The 14,460-nt window shown below is 39.5% G+C and overlaps 1 protein-coding gene across 2 annotated transcripts in view; it reads left to right on the top strand.

Moving 5' to 3' along the window:
* CDH10 (cadherin 10) overlaps positions 1-14,460 on the top strand; it is a 153,804-nt gene that overhangs the window by 117,264 nt on the left and 22,080 nt on the right. The gene's annotated exons all lie outside the window — the stretch shown is intronic.

Genomic DNA, 14,460 nt, shown 5'->3' with positions numbered 1-14,460 from the left:
ATCCACAATCTCAGAAAATTAGAATACATTCAATCAATAAAACAAGTATTGTATATAGAACAATATCGGACCTCTGAAAAGTATAAGCATGCATATGTACTCAGTACTTGGTTTGGGGCCCTTTTGCAGCAATTACTGCCTCCATGCGGCATGGCATGGAAGCTATCAGCCTGTGGTACTGCTGAGGTGTTATGGAAGACCAGGATGCTTCAATAGCGGCCTTCAGCTCTTCTGCATTGTTCGGTCTCATGTCTCTCATCCTTTCTCTTGGCAATGCCCCATAGATTTTGTATGGGCTTCAGGTCAGGTGAGTTTTCTGGCCAATCAAGCACAGTAATCCCACAGTCATTGAAACAGGTTTTTGTGCTTTTGGCAGTATGGGCAGGTGCCCAGTCCTGCTGGAAAATGAAGTCAGCATCTCATGGCTCCCCAAATCAACACAGACTGTTGAAACTTCACACTGGACTTCAAGCATCTTGCAGTATGTGCATCTCCATTCTTCCTCTAGATTTTGGGTCCTTGATTTCCAAATGAGATGCAAAAGTTGCTCTTATCAGAAAAGAGGACTTTGGACCACTGAGGAACAGACCAGTTCTGTTTTTCTTTAGCCCAGGTAAGATGCTTCTGACATTGTTTGTTGTTCAGGAGCAGCTTGACAAGAGAAATACGACATTTGAAGCCCATGTCCAGGATCCATCTGTATGGTGGCTCTTGATGCACTGACTCTAGCCTCAGTCCACTCCTTGTGAAAGTCTCCAACACTTTTGAATGGCCTTTTCCTGACAATCCTCTCCAGGCTGCAGTCATCCCTGCTGCTTGTGGACCTTTGTCATCCACACTTTTCCCTTCCACATAACTTTCTATTAATGTGCTTTGATACAGCACCTTGGGAACATCCAACTTCTTTTGCAATTACCTTTTGAGGCTTTCCCTCTTTATGGAGGGTGTCAATGATGGTTTTCTGCCCAACTGTCAGGTCAGCAGTCCTTCCCATGATTGTGATTCCTACTGAACCAGACTGAGAGACCATTTAAAGGCTCAGGAACCCTTTGCAGGTGTTATGGCTTAATTAGTTGATTAGAGTACGACACTTTGAGCCTATAGTATTGAACCTTTTCATAATATTCTAATTTTCTGAGACTGTGGATTTGGGGTTTTCATGAGCTGTAAGCCATAATCATCTCAATTATAATACATCATGGCTTGAACTATCTTGCTTTGCATGTAATGAGTCTATCTCATATATTAGGTTTACCTTTTAAGTTGCATTCCTGAAATAAATGAACTTTTGCATGATATTCTAATTTTTTGAGTTTCACCTGTAAGTCTCCTTAGTTGCAAATAGATTTAGTTAAGTGCTCTAATACCTGCATAACATTATTTTTTGTTTTTGTTTGCTGCAGGACTTTTAATTTTAGTAACTGTAGTATCACAGATGTTTAGGTTGAATAGCCTCTCTCTTCTCCAGCATTTTGATATTAGTTTTATAATCTTTCCACAATTTGATACCTTCTAGAGGTGATGGATACCAACCTTCATCATTCCTAATCAATATAGATCTAATTAGAGAAAGTTGTTTTAGAGAATAATGGGATAGCCCCTGCATGATATAAGTATGATTCTATGTAAACTGCCTCTGCTTTCATAGCTCTCATTCTCCTTTTGCAAGGTGGAGTGGAGAATATTTTAAATATTTTCCTAGGGAATCAGAAATATTCCCAGAATTATCAAGAGTGGGAGGGAGCTTCCTGAAGAGCTACTTAACTTGACTGTAACTGGAATTGGCAACCGATAAGGTTTCCCAGTGGGAGTATCATCTTCCCACCTTATAGTGCTATTTGAATGATGTCATATCCTATTATCAGCATCAGGAAACATTATATATGAAAAAGGTTTCTTATGATTGCCAGCTGTGTGATTCTTTGCCTATTTTTGATAGCAGAGGAACTAAATTTCAGGAAGAAGGTTCTTGCTGAATAAAGCATAGCTTTATTCTTCCATCCATGATTCCTTTCTGAGATTTGAAGTTCTCTCCCCCACCCCCCAAAGAATATTTATAGTGATCTTACTGTGTTTTTTTTCCCTACAAAATCCAATTTCTTCTCATGAGGGTAAAAAAAGGGAGGAAAAAAACCCCCACAACTGCAAGTTTTTTGTCAGCAGTATTCCAAACCAGTTCATTCTGCAAACTGTTGCAGGGTAATTCATGCGTTGCATGTTCCATAAGAGACATTAGGAAAAGCACTGAAATGGAAACCACTGAATTTTAAAATTAGCCATTTTGAAAATGTATACCAAAGAATGAAGTCATATTTCCCTGAAATCCAATCGTTTTGAAAAGGGAACATTTAGGGAAAGGGAACATTGAACAGGTCAATTTGTTTCAGAAGAAATCTGGGCCTAAAGTTCCTTTGCACCTTTTCACCAATTTTCATGTCCTTATCCATAAAGTACTGAATAAAAAGCATAGATTTTGAAATACAAAGTACTGTGAAGGTTGGGATATTGATCCTTGAAGGCTCGGTTGCTTTCCATATCTACTTATCAAGTCATCATATATCAGTTCCTAGAGAGTTTATTCGAGAGTTCAGTACAGTTTTAGAATCCATCATTTCATTTCTGACAACTTTTGAAAAAAACTCTAGCAACCTAGATGACATTTTGGTTTTGTAATCTGTAAGTTTGTAATTTGTCAAAAATTACCTGTGATTTTTATTTCAGGTGCTAAAGACTAACATAGTATAGCTTTTAGCAGAGAGGAGATATTTGAACACATGCAAGAAATATTATCTTATATTGCAGGTATATTTAGACATGGTGGCTATAACCAGCAAATGAAATATAGAATTTGTATGAAATGAAAATTATCTCATTAGCAATGTCATGTATACTGTACAGGTGAAACTCAAAAAATTAGAATATCATGCAAAAATTCATTTATTTCAGGAATGCAACTTAAAAGGTGAAACTAATATATGAGATAAACTCATTACATGCAAAGCAAGATAGTTCAAGCCCTGATGTGTCATAATTGAGATGATTATGGCTTACAGCTCATGAAAACCCCAAATCCACAATCTCAGAAAATTAGAATATTGTGAAAAGGTGCAATATTCTAGGCTCAAAGTGTCCCACTCTAATCAGTGAATTAAGCCATAACACCTGCAAAAGGTTCCTGAGCCTTTAAATGGTCTCTCAGTCTGGTTCAGTAGGAATCACAATCATGGGAAGGACTGCTGACCTGACAGTTGGGCAGAAAACCATCATTGACACCCTCCATAAGGAGGGAAAGCCTCTAAAGGTAATTGCAAAAGAAGTTGGATGTTCCCAAAGTGTTGTATCAAAGCACATTAATAGAAAGTTATGCGGAAGGGAAAAGTGTGGAAGAAAAAGGTCCACAAGCAGCAGGGATGACTGCAGCCTGGAGAGGATTGTCAGGAAAAGGCCATTCAAAAGTGTTGGGAGACTTTCACAAGGAGTGGACTGAGGCTGGAGTCAGTGCATCAAGACATGGATCCTGGACATGGGCTTCAAATGTTGTATTCCTCTTATCAAGCCACTCCTGAACAACAAACAGTATTGGAAGCATCTTACCTGGGCTAAAGAAAAACAGAACTGGCCTGTTGCTCAGTGGTCCAAAGTCCTCTTTTCTGAAGGGAGCAACTTTTGCATCTCATTTGGAAACCAAGGACCCAGAGTCTGGAGGAAGAATGGAGAGGCACACACTGCAAGATGCTTGAAGTCCAGTGTGAAGTTCCACAGTCTGTGTTGATTTGGGGAGCCATGTCATCTGCTGGTTTTGGTCCACTGTCTTCATTAAATCCAGGGTCAACGCAGCTGTCTACCAGGAGATTTTGGAGCACTTCATGCTTCCTTCCACAGATGAGGTTTATGGGGATGCTGACTTCATTTCTAGCAGGACATGGCACCTGCCCACACTGCCAAAAGCACCAAAACCTGTTTCAATGACTGTGGGAATACTGTGCTTGATTGGCCAAAAAACTCACCAGACCTGAACCGCATAGAGAATCTGTGGGACATTGCCAAGAGAAGGATGAAAGACATGAGACCGAACAACGCAGAAGAGCTGAAGGCCGCTATTGAAGCATCCTGGTCTACCATAACACCTCAGCAGTGCCACAGGCTGATAGCTTCCATGCCATGCCGCATTGAGGCAGTAATTGCTGCAAAAGGGGCCCAAACCAAGTACTGAGTACATATGCATGCTTATACTTTTCAGAGGTCCGATATTGTTCTATATACAATACTTGTTTTATTGATTAAATGTAATATTCTAATTTTCTGAGATTGTGGACTTGGGGTTTTCATGATTTGTAAGCCATAATCATCACAATTATGACAAATCATGGCTTGAACTATCTTGCTTTGCATGTAATGAGTCTATCTCATATATTGTTTTCACCTTTTAAGTTTCATTATTGAAATAAATGAACTTTTGCATGATAATCTAATGTTTCGAGTTTCACCTGTAATATTGGCAATAAAACAGACTTCCTTTCAGTTTTAAGCTAATTAAGACTTCTATGTCTGAAGAAATGATTCTTAGCCCATGAAAATAGGGATGTGAATCTTTAAGACAAGGTTTGGTAGCCTTTTTCAGCAAAAAAGAACATCGTGTTAGACAAATGTATTTAATTTATGTATACAAACAAACATTAAATACATTTTTCTAACACTATAGAAACTTTCACAGAAAAAAATAAGCAAGAGTAGCTGTTTAAATTATGCAGAATAGTAAGTAATTTACAGAAAAAAATATTTACAGAATCTATATATAGCTATACATAATATATAAGTGATGCTTCAGTCGGGTCTGCAGTATTGTCTGGGATGCTACGCATCTGTTAGGAATAACAAGGTTACCTAACGTAGTTTGGGTAAAATAATATAATAAACTATGATAGTAAGTTTAAGTGTGTGTCACTTTAAACTGCAAAGCATGTAATTTTGGGTGCGGTTTTGAAACCGCCATAAGAGGGAGCAAGAGAACCTGCTGGATTGCTGACGATTGCTGGTTTGCTGGATTGATGATTTGCTAACTGCATTAGGGTATATCCCTAACAGCATCCTCTCATGATCTGTTTTTCTTTTGGGGGGAAGCTTCATGGTATTTGAAGCAGAACATCTAGATTACAGTTTTGTTCCATGTAGTATCAATCTTGTAAACTTTCAAATTATGATAGCAGTGACATGATAGCAGTGTTCCAATATTTGAGGAGTTGTCACACAGAGGAGGGGGTCAAGCCTTCTTTCTAAAGCACCTGAAGGCAAAACAAGGAATAATGGATGGAAACTGGACAAAGGGAGATTCAACCTGGAAATAAGGAAAACTTTTCTGACAGTGAGAGCCAGTGGTGGAATTCAAAATATTTTATTACCGGTTCTGTGGGTGTGGCTTATTTGGTGGGCATGGCTTGGTAGTCTGGACTGGATGGGTGTGGCTTAGTGGTCATGTGACTGGGTGGGCGTGCTTGGTGGTCATGTGAGTGGGTGGGCATGGCCAACTCAATGTCACTCACATCAAGGGGTACCTCACCTGGCCCTTCCTCTCCCAGCCATTCCTTGTCACCCAGCCTCAACTTATCTATAGTTCTGTAAAAATGTTGTTCACCTTTTTTGACTTTATTATCTGCATACTATAGATGTACTTTCATGGACCACTGAAAGGAGGAAATGGCTCACATGCTTCACTCAAGAGTGTGCTTGGCAACAGGCTTTTAAGGGGCTGCCACAAAGAAAGAGTGACAATGTATTTTCCAAAGAAGCAGAATGCAAACAAGAAGCAATGGATGGAAACTGAACAGAGAGAAGCAACCTAAAACTAAGGAGAAACTTCCTGAGAGTGAGAACAATTAACCAGTGGAACTGCCAGTCTCCAGAAGTTCTGGGTGTTCAATCACTGGAAGTTTTAAAGAAAAGACTGGACAGCCATTTCTCTGAAATGGTATAGGGTTCACCCCAAGGTCCCTTCTAAGTATTATTCTGACACCTTTCCCAGAAATTCTCCTCAGAGTTTGGCATCCTCAGTTTTCTTGCCTGAGCTGGGGGTTGGACTAGAAGACCTCCAAGGTCCCTTTCAACTCTTGTTAACACATGTGTATTTTATGCTCCGGACTATTGACATTGAATGCATGTAAACCCTGAAAAATATGTGGTAGGCCTGGGCAAAAAAAAGGCAGAAAAATCACTCTAGGTGTACGGACAGTGTAAAATATTAACACATGATAAATAATGGAACAATTAAAAATAATAGCACAGAGTTTTATCTCTCTCTCTTCCTATTTTTTTCTTTCCTCCCTCTTTCTCTCTCTCTCTCTTCCCCTCTCTCATACACACAAACACACACACACACACACACACACACACACAAAGCACTTAAAAGACAAGCATTTTGAAAGCAGCTCCTTTAAATTTCTCCAAGGCTCGATTCACTCCCACCCCCTCTGTCAGCCCGCACTCCTTCTCACTCCACACTTTAACTCACAAGGGGAAAGCGATACTTGCAGCATCCATGGGGAATCTTTGGAGAAGTTTTTAAAAGACCTTCTAAAATGCATTTCTTTTACATTGCAAAAGTGTTCCAAGGCTTGATTCACCCCCACCCCCTCTGTCAGACCATGCTCTTTCTCACTCCAGGCACTTTAACTCACAGGGGGAAAGCGATACTTGCAGCGTCCATGTCTTTCTTCCTTTTCCCTGGGGAGAAAGAAGATGTGGAGAATGGAAAGCTAGGAGAGAGATTGCAAATGAGCGACCGGGTGACTGGGTTGGGGGCGTGGCCAGCCAGGGATTGCCACTGGTTTGGTGTCCCATGCCAAATAACTGCTACCAGTTCACCCGAATAGGTGCAAATCAGTTGAATAGCACCTCTAGTGAGCTATCAATCAATGGAACAGCTTGCCGTTGGAAGTTGTGGGAGCTTCATCACTGAAGGCTTTCAAGAAGAGACTGGACTACCATCTGTCAGAAAAGGTGTGGGTTCTCCTGCTTGGGCAGGAATGTTGGACTAGATAACAACTCCCAAAACCAGAAAAAAAAACAGATTGCCCATAACAATAAGGAAGCTTCAATCCAAAAAAAAAAAATCACTTTCACGGAAAAACAAATCTGGTCATGTTGCCAACTTCAAAAGCCAATACAAAAATTTATGCCACCAGATAAAGACTGAATGTACCAATTATCACATTCAACAAGAGGAAAACCTTCTACGCACCAATTCTACCCGCACTTTCTACAATTTTGTAAACAACAAACTAAAAAACTCAAGGTCCATCCCACCGCTGAAAGGACCTAATGGTAAAGACTGCAATGATAACACCATTAAAGCCAACCTCTTTAATATATTCTTTGGCTCAGTATTGTAAACAGCAATGGATCATGCCCAGTATTTCCTAGTTGAACCACAGACAACTACAATGATCTAATACATATTGATTTTACAGAAGACTATATTGAAAAAGCACTACACAATCATAAACTATCTCTATCTATTGGACTCGATGGAATATGTGCCTTCTTAAAAAAGCTGTCCACTGCCATAGCTGAACGTCTAAGCATAATCTTTGAAAAATCTTTCAGGATCAGCTCCTTGCCAAAACTATGGTCACAAGCCATGGTCATCCCCATCTTCAAAAGGGGAAACCCCAGCCTAATTGAAAATTACAGACCAATCTCTTTATGCTGCATTACCTGTAAAGTCATGGAATCAATTATTAACCAATCCATTCTCCTCCACTTAGAAACAAACAACCTACTCTCTAATAAACAATTTGGTTTCAGAAAAAAAAACTATCCTGTAATCTGCAACTCTTACATTGCAAAAACATATGGACTACACAACTAGATCAGGGCAAAACAATAAATGCAATCTACATAGACTTCTGTAAAGCCTTTGATTCAGTGGTACACAACAAACCACTCCTAAAACTAAAATCTTATGGTATGTCTGGAAGCTTGCATAACTGGATAGGAGCATTCCTGTCAAACAGACAACAAATGGTCAAAAATTGGGAGCATCCTATCAAATTCTGTACCTGTCAAAAGTGGTGTCCTCCAAGGCAGTGTTCTAGGACCAACTCTCTTCATACTCTACATAAATGACCTCTGTGATCATATTAAGAGCAACTGCATTCTCTTCACTGGTGATGTAAAGCTATTCAACACCAAAGACAATACTGCTACTCTTCAAAAAGACCTTGACTATGTATCAGAATGGTCAAACAAATGTCAACTTCAAATCTCAAAAAATAAATGCTCTGTCCTTCATATTGGCAAAAAAAAATCAGAAAATAAAATACAGGCTGAATAGTCAAGACCTTGTTGATGATCCAAACTCTGTCAAGGACCTTGGAGTACTCTTCTCTAATGATCTAAGTGCTAGAGCCCACTGTAACTACATAGCCAAAAAGGCATTAAGAGTTATTAACCTAATCCTACAAAGCTTTTCCTCTGGTAATATCACACTACTAACTAGAGCATATAAAACATTTGCTAGACCAATACTCAAATACAGGTCATCAGTCTGGAACCCACAATACGTATCTAATATTAGCACAGTTGAGAAAGTCCAGAAATATTTCACAAGAAGAATTCTCCACTTGACTACTCGTTGCAGAATACCTTATGCCACCAGACTTGAAATTCTAGACCTAGAAAACCTAGAACTATGCCGCCTTTGGTCCAATCTAAGTATGGTATATAAAATCATACATTGCAATGTCCTACCTGTCAATGAATACTTCAGCTTCAATCATAACAATACAAGAGCACACAATAGATACAAACTCAAGGTTAACCACACCAAACTTGATTGCAGGAAATACGACTTTAGTAACAGAGTGGTCAATGTCTGGAATACTCTACCTGACTGTGGTTTTTTCCCCAAACCCCAAAAACTTTAACCTTAGACTGTCTACTATTAACCTCACCCCTTTCCTGAGAGGTCTGTAGGGGGCGTGCATAAGCGCACCAACGTGTCTCCTGTCCCTGTCCTATTGTTTCTTTTTATTTTTCTTATATTTATCCATTTCATGTATTCATAACTATGTTTATACTTATACCTGTTATCTTATAATTGCTTGACAAATAAATAAATACAAATAAAAATAAATAGATGACCTACAATGTCCCTTCCAACCAGTGGTGGGATTCAATTTTTTTTACTACTGATTCTGTGGGCGTGGCTTAGTTAGTGTGGCAGGGGAAGGATACTGTAAAATCTCCAGTCAGAGGTGGTATTAGCTGGTTCTCCGAACTACTCAAAATTTCCACTATCTGTTCTCTAGAACTGGTCAGAACCTGCTGAATACCATCTCTGCTTTCCAACTCTGTTAATCTGTTAAAGTTTTTTTTTTAAAAAAAAAAACAGATGCTGAAAAATTGCCTGAAAACAGCAGAATTGAATGTAGTGTTGATATTGACCAGATTTTCTTACTCTTTTGTGTCAAATGGAGGCAAGTCAAATCTGCTTGAAATGAGTCTGTGGTTTTAATTACACTCCATCTTATCACTGACTATTACAGTTCCTGACTCTTCCAATGGGAAAAATATAAATTCAATCCAAACAGATTTTTTATGAGACAAGTAATACTAAAACACCTTTTTTTTTTTTTACCAGAGAGTCATGGATTGGTGCATAATCCTCTTGGTTATGGCATAGGAAATGACACTTGGTATCTTTATCAAAATTCTTTTATAACTATGATTTTATTCTTCTTTCTCAAAATAGAAGCAAGGATAGGTAGTTTCCTTGGGATTTCACCAGGGGATTATGATTTTTCTATAATTATGGTTTTTGGTTTTGGATTATGGATTATGGTTTTTTTACTTTGTGAGAGAGAGAGAGAGAGGTTAACAAAGAAGCTAGAGGAAAGAAGCTGGCTTTGGTAACATTCAAACATTGTCAGCTTCAACCCTCACAAATTACAAATACTTTTGAAAACCAGCAGGAGCAGTTTCCTCTTCTCTATTCTGGATGTCTTTTGAAAGTCACAAAATGAAGCCTATTCACTTCAAGTGAGTTGAGAAGAGCTGTGCAATTTGGTAGCTGTATAGAAACTGCTAGACTTATAAAAATGATTGATTGTGATTTTATATTACTTCCAGGCTTCCAGAGCTTTTTAGCTCCTGAAGGCATAGTGCAAATAAAGAATAATAATGGTAATTTATAACTTGCCTCAAAAATCTAGGTGCCCTGCTTGTTTATGGTCTAATGAGGCACAAAAAAGGAAGAGGGAAATACAATACAAAGAAGGGGGTGTTAGAAATTTTTTTTCTCTCTCTCTCTTTCTCTCTCTCTCTCTCTCTCTCGCTCACACACACACACACACACAGAGTTCTCTCTCTGTATTTCTGTTCATGTTATGACCCAGCCTCAGTACCTTACAAATTTCTTTTAAGAAGCTGAACTATTTTTTTAAACAATAATAACAACAAAACCCTTTCTTGTTCATGTCTTGCCTGGAAACTAAACATTACTGGAATACATAGATTTTCAGCAAATTGGCTTCTACCAGAAGAACGGTTTTCCTTTTTCAAAATAAACATTTTCACCAGATTTACACTCACTGCAGGCTATTACTACAAGAAATACAGATGGAGATTTTACTGTTTGGTTTGCCTGTGCCAGGAGAGACAGAAGCCCAAAGAAACTTTGCCTCTTTTTTTTTTTTTTGCACAACACATGCTACACAAGAGAAACCATTAAATAGTGCAAATTGAGGCATGACTCCATCAAAAACAAGTCCAGTACAAATTGTGCTGTAATGAAAGAGAAATGCCCAAGAGCAATATTTTATTATTCTGCAGACCCTATTAATTTCCTTGAATTCCTACAAACTCTTGCAGTGATGTTTTTTTAAAGCAAGTTTTCAGTATCAGGGATTGGAATCCTTCTTCACCTCACCTTCTTACTGCAAGCGCTTAAGTACTTCAAGGAACCATGGGGATGTTGGAAAAGAGACTCACAAAATCTAGATCAAATCACCTCCTGCAAAAATTGATGGAAATTGCAAAATGATTGAAATACTTGAATTTGATTTTTATATTTTACTTATTTTTCATTTCAGCTGAAGTTTATGAAGATTGAACTTAAGTTCCAGAATAGTCCCAAGGTGCTTTTTTTCAAGAGGCAACCAAACTTTCTGCTTTTTCTTTGAAGACGTTTCACTTCTCATCCAAAATGCTTCTTCAGGAGAAGAAGCAAAACATCTTCAAAGAAAAACCAGAGAGTCCAGTTGCCTCTTGAAAAAAGCATCTTTGGGACAACCATTACTGGGAATCTCCATAAATAAGTGCCAGAATGGGTTATTGCAATTGGTAGTGGTAGATGGTGTTCTATTGCCAGGACAAAGCAGACTCGGAAACCGGAGTTGAATTCAGCTCTTTATTAGCAACCAGTAACTTCAACTAAACTCGAGCCACAGCAGCCCTTTTTATAGTGGCTGCTCGCAGCTCGCAACTAATGGCATGTATTTAAACTTCCCACCGCTTAGGCAGCCAATTGGAAACTCTCTTTATTAACCAATCGTTAAGCTATGTTAACTAACCAATAGGAATGTGGTATTAGAAGTCTGTGCATGAATACACTACACCCCTCCCCTCTTGGTTTGCTTCAATGTTACATGACATAGTTGCGCAAGTAGGCGGGGCTTTTGTGAGTCCTTGTTGACCTGCGCAGTTCAGTCTCTGTGTTAGTCTCCGCCGGTTCAGACAGGCCTGCTGTCCTCCCCACTCTTCTCCTTGGAACCTCCTGGACTGGTGCCTCAGCCATGCCGCTCCCGCCGTGCCTTGTAGGGTTGACTGGATTGTCTCTGTTGTTCCTCTGCATTTTGTGCGGGCAGGTAGAGTCAGCTTGGCTGCTTCTTTCCTGGTGCTCCTTCAGCTCTCCCTTTTTGGAATCATCTAATTGTAAGTAATGTTTATTTTTTTCTGGGTTTTTGGCTTCTGGGGGTTTTTCATTTCCTTTATTATTTAAAGGTCCCCTCCCTGGTTTTTTTATTACTTTCTGGTATTGCTTGTGGAAGAGTTTGTTCCATGTTTCGGGGAATGTCGGTGTTGCATTTGACGTGTTGTGACCTTAGTTGATCGATGTGTCTTTTCCATGATCTGCCATCAGCTGTTTCTAGTCGGTGTGATCATTGCCAGTAACCACAGTGGTTCTCCGGTAAGATTTTTTGCATATACTAGGTCGCCTGGCAAAAAGGAGCGGTACTTACTGGAAGAGTCTGGCAGCTTTTTGGGGTTGTAAGTAGGATGTAGTCTGTCCAGGTAGGAGCGTAACTTCCTTCCCATTAACAGTTCAGTTGGGCTCTTGTTTGTAGCCGTGCATGGTGTTATGTGTTGTATGGTGAGCATGGTGTTGATTTTTTCTTGCATGTCATTTCCTTCCAGCTTTTCTAATGCTTCTTTTGTGTAATGAACCATGCGTTCCGCTCTTCCGTTCGCCATCAGATGAGCTGGCGCTGTCAAAGCATGTCTTATTCCTTGTTCTGCAAGGAATTGTTCAAAAGCCAAAGCTGTAAACTGTGGTCCATTGTCCGATACTACTACATCTGGTAGACCGTGGCTGGTGAAAAGTTTCTTTAGTTTTTTGGTTACAGCTTCCATTGTTGTTGAGCTCACGATGATGACTTCTAACCAGTTGGAGTAGGCATCCAGAATGATTAGATAAGTATATCCCTTTGTGGGTCTGGCAAAGTCCATGTGGATCCTTGACCAGGGGCCTCTGGGTGTCTCCCAGTCAAGGACCGGTGCCAATGGGGGAGTGGGTCTGGATGACTGGCATTTGTTACATGTTTTGACCCAGGTTTCAATGTCTTTATCTATTCCTGGCCACCAAACGTAGCTTCTGGCCAGGGACTTCATCTTTACCATGCCCGGGTGTCCTTCATGCAACATGTTAAGCATGTCTTCTTGTAATTTTTTTGTAACAACCACCCGATCTCCCCACAATATGCAACCTTTTTCAATTGACAATTCAGTTTGCCGGTTTTTAAAAGGTTTAAAATCTCGGGTTTTTTGTTTTCCGGACAGTCCCGTCCTACCCAGTTCAGTATTCAGGCCATCAGTGCATCTTTAGCTGTTTCTCTTGCGATGTCTGATGCGGTGATGGGCCAATTTGGAATCGTTTCAATTTGCAGGGTATGCATGGTGGGAGCCGGGTCGTCATTGTGACCTGGCAGTGGTGAACGGCTTAATGCGTCTGTGTGGGGTATGGCTTTTCCTGGTCGATAAATGAGCTTGTAATTGTAGGCTGCGAGAATTTCTGACCATCTTGTCATCCTTGGAGATAGGATGTTGGGGGTGGCCCTGTCTCCAGCCAGAATCCCTAACAGTGGCTTGTGGTCAGTGATTCCTTGCAGTTCGTTGCTTTCTAAAAACATCAGGAACCTGTCGATATATGACTCCCAGTCTTCTTCGGCTGGGTTGAACGGTGAGGGTGGTGAATTGTTGTCAGCCATCTCGTTGGTCTTTCGGTTGTCTTCGCCACGTGCTTACAATCTTTGTTCCTTCAATCCCACCCTTGTCACCAGTGTTCTATCGCCAGGACAAAGCAGACTCGGAAACCGGAGTTGAATTCAGCTCTTTATTAGCAACCAGTAACTTCAACTAAAATCGAGCTGCGGCAGCCCTTTTTATAGCGGCTGCTCGTGGCTCACAACCAATGGCATGTATTTAAACTTCCTGCTGCTTAGGCAGTCAATCAGAAACTCTCTTTATTAACCAATCATTAAGCTATGTTAACTAACCAATAGGAATGTGGTATTAGAAGTCTGTGCATGAATACACTACAGATGGTTTGCTCCTATTTCAGAAATGACTTATTGAAGTGGAAACTAAGGCCCACTTGAATTATGGTTACTCAAAACTGAATGGGGTGTTGCTTATTTTCATAATTACAATACACAGACACCCAAACACAACTTGGGAATAAATAGTGAAGTTTATTTATCCTTTTGCAAACTTAAAATGAGCACAGCTAAAATTGCAATCTCTTACAAGGTGGTTGCACCAAACAACCTTCATAGTGAACCTTAAGAATTCTACCATTATCTATTTGCATATATACAATCTCCTCTAAATATACTGCATTGTATTTCTACTTTACTTTCTCTTTCGTATTTTACTTATTTATTTGTAAATGATTATTAGTATTCACTTGAGTTTATACTTAAAATACCGCTTAGTGAAATTGCACTTAGCATTAACTGTAAAAACCTTCTTTATTTCTTCACTTCCTTTGACCTGCCAAGCAGTGTTGCATTGTGGCCACTTAGGTACTTGATGATAATCTAATGGTGTGCGAAAATATGTTCTCCAGTTTCTTTCTCATAAAATACGTTTCCTTTTATCACTGTTTTGGAATTTCATGGGTGATTTTTTTAGGAGGTTAATCTTATTATTGCAAAATACTCAAAGACGCTGTACTTTGTTACTTTT

Source organism: Pseudonaja textilis, chromosome 3 (assembly GCF_049901715.1).
Source record: "Pseudonaja textilis isolate UNSWEBS1 chromosome 3, rPseTex1.2, whole genome shotgun sequence".
Taxonomy (NCBI): domain Eukaryota; kingdom Metazoa; phylum Chordata; class Lepidosauria; order Squamata; family Elapidae; genus Pseudonaja; species Pseudonaja textilis.
Note: the sequence above shows the minus strand (reverse complement) of the source record. Positions and strands in the feature narration are given on the sequence as shown.